The sequence below is a fragment of the Uloborus diversus genome, chromosome 8, assembly GCF_026930045.1.
Source record: "Uloborus diversus isolate 005 chromosome 8, Udiv.v.3.1, whole genome shotgun sequence".
Classification (NCBI taxonomy): Eukaryota; Metazoa; Arthropoda; class Arachnida; order Araneae; family Uloboridae; genus Uloborus; species Uloborus diversus.
The window spans coordinates 159,655,006-159,662,750 of record NC_072738.1 but is presented as its reverse complement, the minus strand read 5'-3'; positions in this window follow the sequence as shown (position 1 = coordinate 159,662,750).

Below are 7,745 nucleotides of genomic sequence, written 5' to 3'. Positions count from 1 at the left end.
GAAATATAAAACCAGTGCTGAGGTTTTTTTTTTTTTTTTTGCAATTATTCTTGTACAACACAGTAAATATTTTATGCCACATTATTTTTTTTTCCCTCCTTTTTTCGCTTATACCACGTTTCCCTAAATGGGATCCACAGGTGCACAGAAGGGTGCTGAAAAATGTCCATGGGATCAATTAACATAATATATAGCAACGATAGGCCAAGGTGCAATGACAAAATGCACGATCTTCAAAGGGTGCAGAGAATTGAAAAAGTTAGGGACTATGGCTTTTATATCATGGGTTCTCAAACTTTTTCGACTCACGGCACCCTTTGAAGAATTAGAATTTTCTCGTGCACCCCATTCCATTTCCATTGTTTAAGATAGAACCCCTATAAAAGGACAGGTCGGCTTATCCGACATTTTGTTTCCAAGACGGTTTTGAATCCAACCCTGTTTAAAGTAGTTATAAATACGTTTTAACATTCGCTGATTTCTATGTCGCAAAACAATTGATGTTCAGTTGAGTCAAATGTCACTAAAGGTCAATCTAGAAAGATAACTTGTTTCCTAAATTCAACAAAAATGTTTTGGAAAATGTTTACTTTAATGAATGTCATTTCCACACCTAATTTGTTTTCTAACTTGTATTAATTAAATCTTTTTCATTTATAGAATAAAATAATCAAACATCAATCAGGCAACTCAGCAAAAGGTTGGACACCAGTTTTCTGCACCGAAGTTTTTTTTCTTTTTTTATAAAAACTAATTTTGTGCCCCTGCAATTATGGAACCAAAATTTCGGATACGTCAGCTCCCCTTATATAGTGGCTTTAGTTTAAGATAAATGCGATAAATAAGGCCGTCCCAATGTTCATAACCAAATATCACGCTTATTTATGACTGAATTGGCACCAGCTTTTACGTATTAATCAGATTATGCTACAATCTACTTTTCTAGGTTATCAAATCACAGGGGAAAAATGACTGTACACAAAAACATTTTTCTCTTTAAATTATTCAACTACATAAATTAGGCTTCAAGAACAACAAATAACTTCTATGCTAGTAAACCACAGTGAACCACGCAGAAAAAAAAAATACCGTAAAATAAGATAAGATAGTTTTGACATTTCTCTTCTGTAATAACTTTTGCTGCTACATTGTTGCCTGGTAATAAAAAACTGCTAGTTGAAAAGGCTTAATCATCAGTCAGGCTTTATGATAACGATGAGGACACGATATAGCGAATTTTATTACGCTAAATCAAAAAATAGGGGGATGGCTTTTTTGCTCTACGTCTTATTTGGCACTCCCACCTAACATACATATGGGTACCGTGGACCCTTCGCGGTACCCCTTGCGTTTTCCCACGGTACCCCCCCCCCCCCCCCCCCAAGGTGCACGGAAATCAGTTTGAGGACACCTAGCTTATATAGTTCAGTTACGGCAATTTCTGCGGCAGAATATGTTCTACGAGTATAGCGATGCAAGTCAGTATCATATTGCAATGTTTGGGGGGTTATAAAGCATGTCGATGGTAGAAGACAGGGCTGTTTTTGTTAACAAACTGCTTTACGAAATAACAGTAGTTATAATACAACTACGACTGGAGTCCTTTGCTCGAAGAAGGATGGGTACTGTCAGTATTATACCATTGCAGTATATTAAAATAACACGAATTAACGAATTTAAAACGAGAATTACTGCCATCATCACTTCCTATTCCTATTCCTATTCAGAGTCAAACTGACTACAACTGTATTTATGTCGAGGACTGCATACTAAGTGCCTTGCCTCCATTATTTTATATACCGATAGATGGCAGCACCATCACCGGATCGAACAGTTAATGAGAATTTAGAACTAGTTCAGGAGCTAATAGCTACCTGGTGCTAGCACCCCCAGAGGTATCGTTTCACTTGGAGGACATTGAGACCACGAGCATATTTAACGTCGCCCAGTCCCCTTTAATGACGACGGTGGGTCTTCGACCATCGAGGTTCGAACCCAGGACCCCCCGGCCCCGAATCTGACACTCTACCGATCGGGCTACCACGACCCCGCCATCATTACTTGATGGCAGTTATTTTATTACTGAGTAAATAGCATCTGTTTTCAAGAAACCAATTTCTGAATATTTGGCTTTATATTTGTAATACAAATTTGTAACATTTGAAAAGTTGCCTGTGTCTAGGAAAGCAAAATAATGGAAGAAAAAGTAAAACGTTTGGGGACGATTAAATCTAGAAGTGATTTGACGTGGCTGGGACTCAGCGGAGGCTGTTGCCGGGACTATAGAAGACGGTTTATTAGTTGTTTTGGGCAGTTGCAGAAAGTGGTTTTGTTGCAAAATCACGCCCTACGCGTGACCCACAAATCCGCTTCGTGGGCCTCGTATGACCTGCGGGCCGGAGCTTGGGCACCACTGGTATGAAACAACGTCTGTTTGTTGAACAACGTTACGGATGTAACGCTCATATTTTGCATCAGTTTTATCAGTAAAGTTACTCCACTGCTATGGAGGCAGCTACTGTCCAACCACGGATTGCATGGAATTTTCAAATGTCCAGATAGGGCCTCTACTTGATTCATTGTCCAATGGCTTCAAAGGTAACTAGTTTTTCCTGTAATCCTTTTATCCACAGAAAAGAGTAAGATTTATAGTTACTGTCCAACTACGGATTGTATGGAATTTTCAAACGTTCAAATAAGACAAATCTAAGTGAATAAGGGGGAAAAGTAAAAATTTGATGCGTGTATTCCGCTCATTTGAATGAGACTCTGCTTCTGCAAAAGCTGACATCGGTAAAAAATTGTAGATTCGTCCATTTCCGGCTGTAAAACGGATGTTTGTCTTTCCATACAATCCGTGGTCAGACAGTAAGCTGCCACCGATTTTACGAAGTAAGGTTACACATTTTTTTTTTTTTTTTTACAGTGAGGGTTTCTCAAACGGTGCGTCGCGGGATGTGGAAGAAAAGTTTAAGGAAAATTAATGTGGAGGAAAGGTTTAAAGACCCAGCTTGCATTCGGTATTAAAAATGATTTCAAGCTGGTAATCAAGCCACTATTCTTTCCCGTAAGGGCCTTTGCTCCATCACTACAAGTTTAAGCGCACTTCTTCCAATAAATTTCAAAAGGTTCAGTTACTTCAACGAACACCCTGTAAAGACTTTCACCTGTTGAAAAATTGGGCAGGGGTTTAAAAAACAATATGTTTTCATGAATAGAATCATCGCAATGAAGGAGCGCAAGGTCAATAACTGACATAAAACTACAGCAAGATTATAAAATCAGCAAGGTTTGATACTGTTTCTTATCTATATCTACATCCATACTAATATTATAAAGAGAGAGCGAATCTTTGTATATTTATATGTTCGTTTTAATCTCCGGAACCATAGCAACTATTTGAAAAAATCTTTCACTATATAAAAGGTGCATTCTTACTGAGTGACATAGACTATAAATTATGCATATATGTATTTATTCTAATTTCTTTAACCAATAGTTTGTTTTCGCTACCAGTTTATGTTTCGTACTGTTTTATTCTTGTAAACGTAAAAACATTCGCGGAATGTATTGCATTCGCAATACCCTACTGATTGAAGGTTGTCTTTGAGCTGAATGCTGAGGGACGGAAAAACGCCTATAGTTTTGCATGCATTAGAAGCTGCTGAGAATGAAGTGCATAGCATTCGATTACCCTTGCACATTGCAAATATTTTAGAGTCACCGAATGTTTATGCTTCAAAATTTATTTGAATGATTTATAACTGAGATTCGCTTTGGGCAAATTAGTTTCTGAGTTAAAATAGTGCAGATAGACGATATTAATCTGTGTTACTAAAAGTTGTAATTTTGCATGCATTTCGGGCTATCCTTTAGGGTTGTTTTTTTATTAATATTAAAATCGAAATGAAAAACATCTGCTAAGGAAGTCATATAATACATTTAGTTTAGAAAATTCTCATCTGAAAGAGTAACTGCAAATAAGTAACGTATATTCAAAGTTGAGAGTTAAAACAATTACGAACAAAGAACATACGATAGGAAAGGAATTGACAAAGAGGAAAAAATAAATAAAAATTATTTGGAGAAATATTCTTCATGATGACCGTATTTATGAACATTTAAAACGGTATAATTAAATAATATAGCTCACAAATCTATTACAGAAAATATCACAAAGAAATTGCCAAAAAAAAAAGTAGGGCATGTGAAAAAAGCAAGTTTTCCGGAGAAAACGAATAAAAGAGGTTGAAATTCACCCGCCAACTGACAAAAACTCGGTCTCTTCACAGTCAAAGGTCCTGCCAACCTATCAATTAGCGTGCATAGAACTCAGTCTTATAGAGGACGACAAACCTTGGAAACTAACCTTATTTCACACAAGTAACTTTCTGACTCGCTCCTAAATTCAGAGAATGATTTATAATTATTTTAACTTTAATGACAACTTTTAGATAGTATTGATTTATAGCAAACATTTAAAAAGGATCTCTGTGACAACATATTGCAATTTTTTATAAAAAGGCAAAATTTGTCAACTAAGCGGAAACTAAATAGGAGACTTTAGTTTACCACCGCCGCAGAAAATCAACGAAAACAATTCTATAAAAACAAGATTATTCCATAAAAACCAGGAATGCAAATTAATGTTTTTTGGCATTCCAAGTGGAACTGGAAAACTTAATTAATTCAACACTATGCAAAAATTGATCAACAGGCAGACTGGCTTTTGCGATGGTTTTTTACGGAAGTGCCGGAACTTTACTTAGTGGTTCAAAAACTGACTATTCCACAGTTAAAATACTTTGAATATCTCCTCCAGAAAGACTCCTTATGTTCCAAAAGAAAAACCTAGCAATGGGGAGAACTTCCTCAAGAGGACGTCTCATAATGTAGGACAAATTTTCGAAGAGTCACCGTTTAGCTATGGAAGGCGCAGATAGAACTCTAAAATGTTCAAACAAAATTATGAGAGGTGTCACCAGGGTTGCCAGACGTCCCGGATTTCAAAGGACAGTCCCGTATTTTGAAAAATTGTCCCGCGTCCCGGGGAACTTCCATACGGGACGGCTAAAGTCCCGTATTCTAACGGATCACAATATTTTACAAAACGAGACTTTTTTAAGGGGAAAAAATAAAGTAAAACAAAAAATTGTGAAATAAAGAGCAATAAAAAAATCATGTGGCAGCAAACGCAAAAATTATTATCGTTGAAATTTGTTTTTTTTTTTTTGGAAGAACCATGAGAAGCTGAATGATTGCTTCCTCTTTGCTCATAGACTAATGTTAGAAATATATCTCTGCTGATGCATCGTCAATCGCAATGAAAACGATTTTTAACACGCTTTTATTAGCTTCACCTGTATGTATGTATGTATGTATGTATGTATGTATGTATCTTGTAACGGAATCTTGCAACTCAAATTTCGCCCACTTCCTGCGATCGGATTCTTTTGAAATTTGGCACGCGATCTCAGACCCGATGACAATGCAATATTCTAGAATCAAATTAATTAATTAACCCTTTTAATTGTTAGTTTCCTCCAATTTTGATCAATATTTTGGCATAAGTCCAACAGTGTGAAAAAGGATAAATTAAAAAAAATACATCAAAAAATGCTCGCTAAAATTATTTAAAAATATCTGCAAAAACCTTCAATTTTTCTGCATCAGACAAAATTTGTTCCAATGTTCCAAGGTAATTAGAACATGAAATATAATTGTTTTTAACTGATTTCATGCCAAAATTTAGGTGAGCCTTCAATTGGAAATTCATTGCTGATCAGACCATTGTTGAACAAAACTTTTATTCAAATGCATCTCAAATTTTCAAATTAATATAAATATGATTTCTGCAAACATACGTCGTTGACTCACAGTAGTTTCCCATCGGGGTGCCCTTGTCTTAACTTTAAGATATTACGTCGCACTCGTTTTATAAATAATTTCGTCACCTGATAATTCTCCAACATAAGACTAAAAAGCAGAAAAATAAAATAATAGTTTAAAAAACTAAAAAAACACGCTTTCGTAGCAAAATGAACTAAAAAGTGAAAAATAATCTTTGGATGATAGTAGTTGACCAATCGCTTAATTTTAATGTAATACAAAAAAGCGTGGGGGTTTCTTATCAGTTGTTTTGAATTTCTTCCATTTGTTGTCCAAGCAAAAATGTAAATAGACAGCACCCCACGCTTTTTTGTATTCCATTAAAATTAAGTGATTGGTCAACTACTATCATCCAAAGATTATTTTTCACTTTTTAGTTCATTTTGCTACGAAAGCGTGTTTTTTTAGTTTTTTAAACTATTATTTTATTTTTTTATACTTTGATCGGCGACATTTTGCAAGGTTTAAGGTTTTGTTACGATTGAATTTTTCAGATTTATCACGAAGAGATGTTCTACGTCGGAAAGCACCCCTTAAAAATACACCATATCCAGTAATTACTCTCACCTCAAAAAGATCCTCCCTCCCCCCCCCCCTTCAGTCCTAGAAGCCTGTCCCGTATTTACTATTCTTTAATCTGGCAACCATGGGTGTCACCTTCATGTTTAACGGTGACTTTTATCAAACTCTTCCTGTAGTGGAACGCGGGCAGATATACTTGAATCCTGATTAAAGTCGTCTCCTTTTAGAATCCCTTTACAATCTCTGAATCTTAAGAACAACTATAAGAATTAGTTTAAGAGATGGTGGTAAGTATTACTAGAGTCTTTTATTACAAGTAATCAACGGGAAAATATCTCGAACATGATATCTTATCGAAGTATATGAGTTAAGAAAATCTCTCTAAATGATTTGATCCTCAATGTTTATCCTGTAACCAAGACTCTTCGTCAAAAATATTACACGTGAATGTGAGAGATGGCAATAGTTTTTTCCGACAACGCTGTGTATCATCCACATGTATTCCTTAACTCCCTAATCTCCACCGGACTTCTATTCATGCTTTTGAAATTAAAGGTTTTAAAATTAAAGGCGAAATCCCAACATTTTTTGTGGAACTTTAACTTGTCTAATCTATGCTATATAATCGAACCCCAATTAAAATTACTAAGGAATAATATGATTTAGAGTATTGTTCTTACAGCATCAGCAGTAGATCAGTTGGCTCATATTCCTTACATTCCCATGGATCCTGCATATTTGCTTTTCAAATTTCAGTGATTACAATTTCCAATAAAAATTTCGTATGCCATCACCATCATCACACGTGCAACTATACGATACGCAGTGCAACGTTACATACGCGAAGATTGTATTGTTTAGTGGGAATTATATGTTGGTATCTCTTTATCAGGAAATGAAATGAATCAATTTGTTTCAAATCTCATGAAAACCAAACAAACTAGTATGTTGTGGCCATCACGAAACTTTCTTCTATATTTTTCTTTTTTTTTTCTGATCCCTCCCCATGCTTGACGAGGAAGCAATATTCCCAACAAAAACGAAATTACACATGCAAAAACTTGACGACCATCCCAATGTCTGAATTATTGCAAAAGCAAAGCAAAGAGCGAAAATTGAAAGTTATTTTAAAAGCCTTGCTTGAATTAATTACAAATATTTTATTTGTTAACAAACATAAGATGGCAACAGTTAAAAATTTTAAATCATTAAGATAATATTTCCGATCATTTCCATACAATTAAAATCACGAGAAATACGCAGACGACAATCTTATTACGATTTATCTTTCCTCATTGTTGCATTAATAAAGCTATTTTTATTCGCTAAAAAAT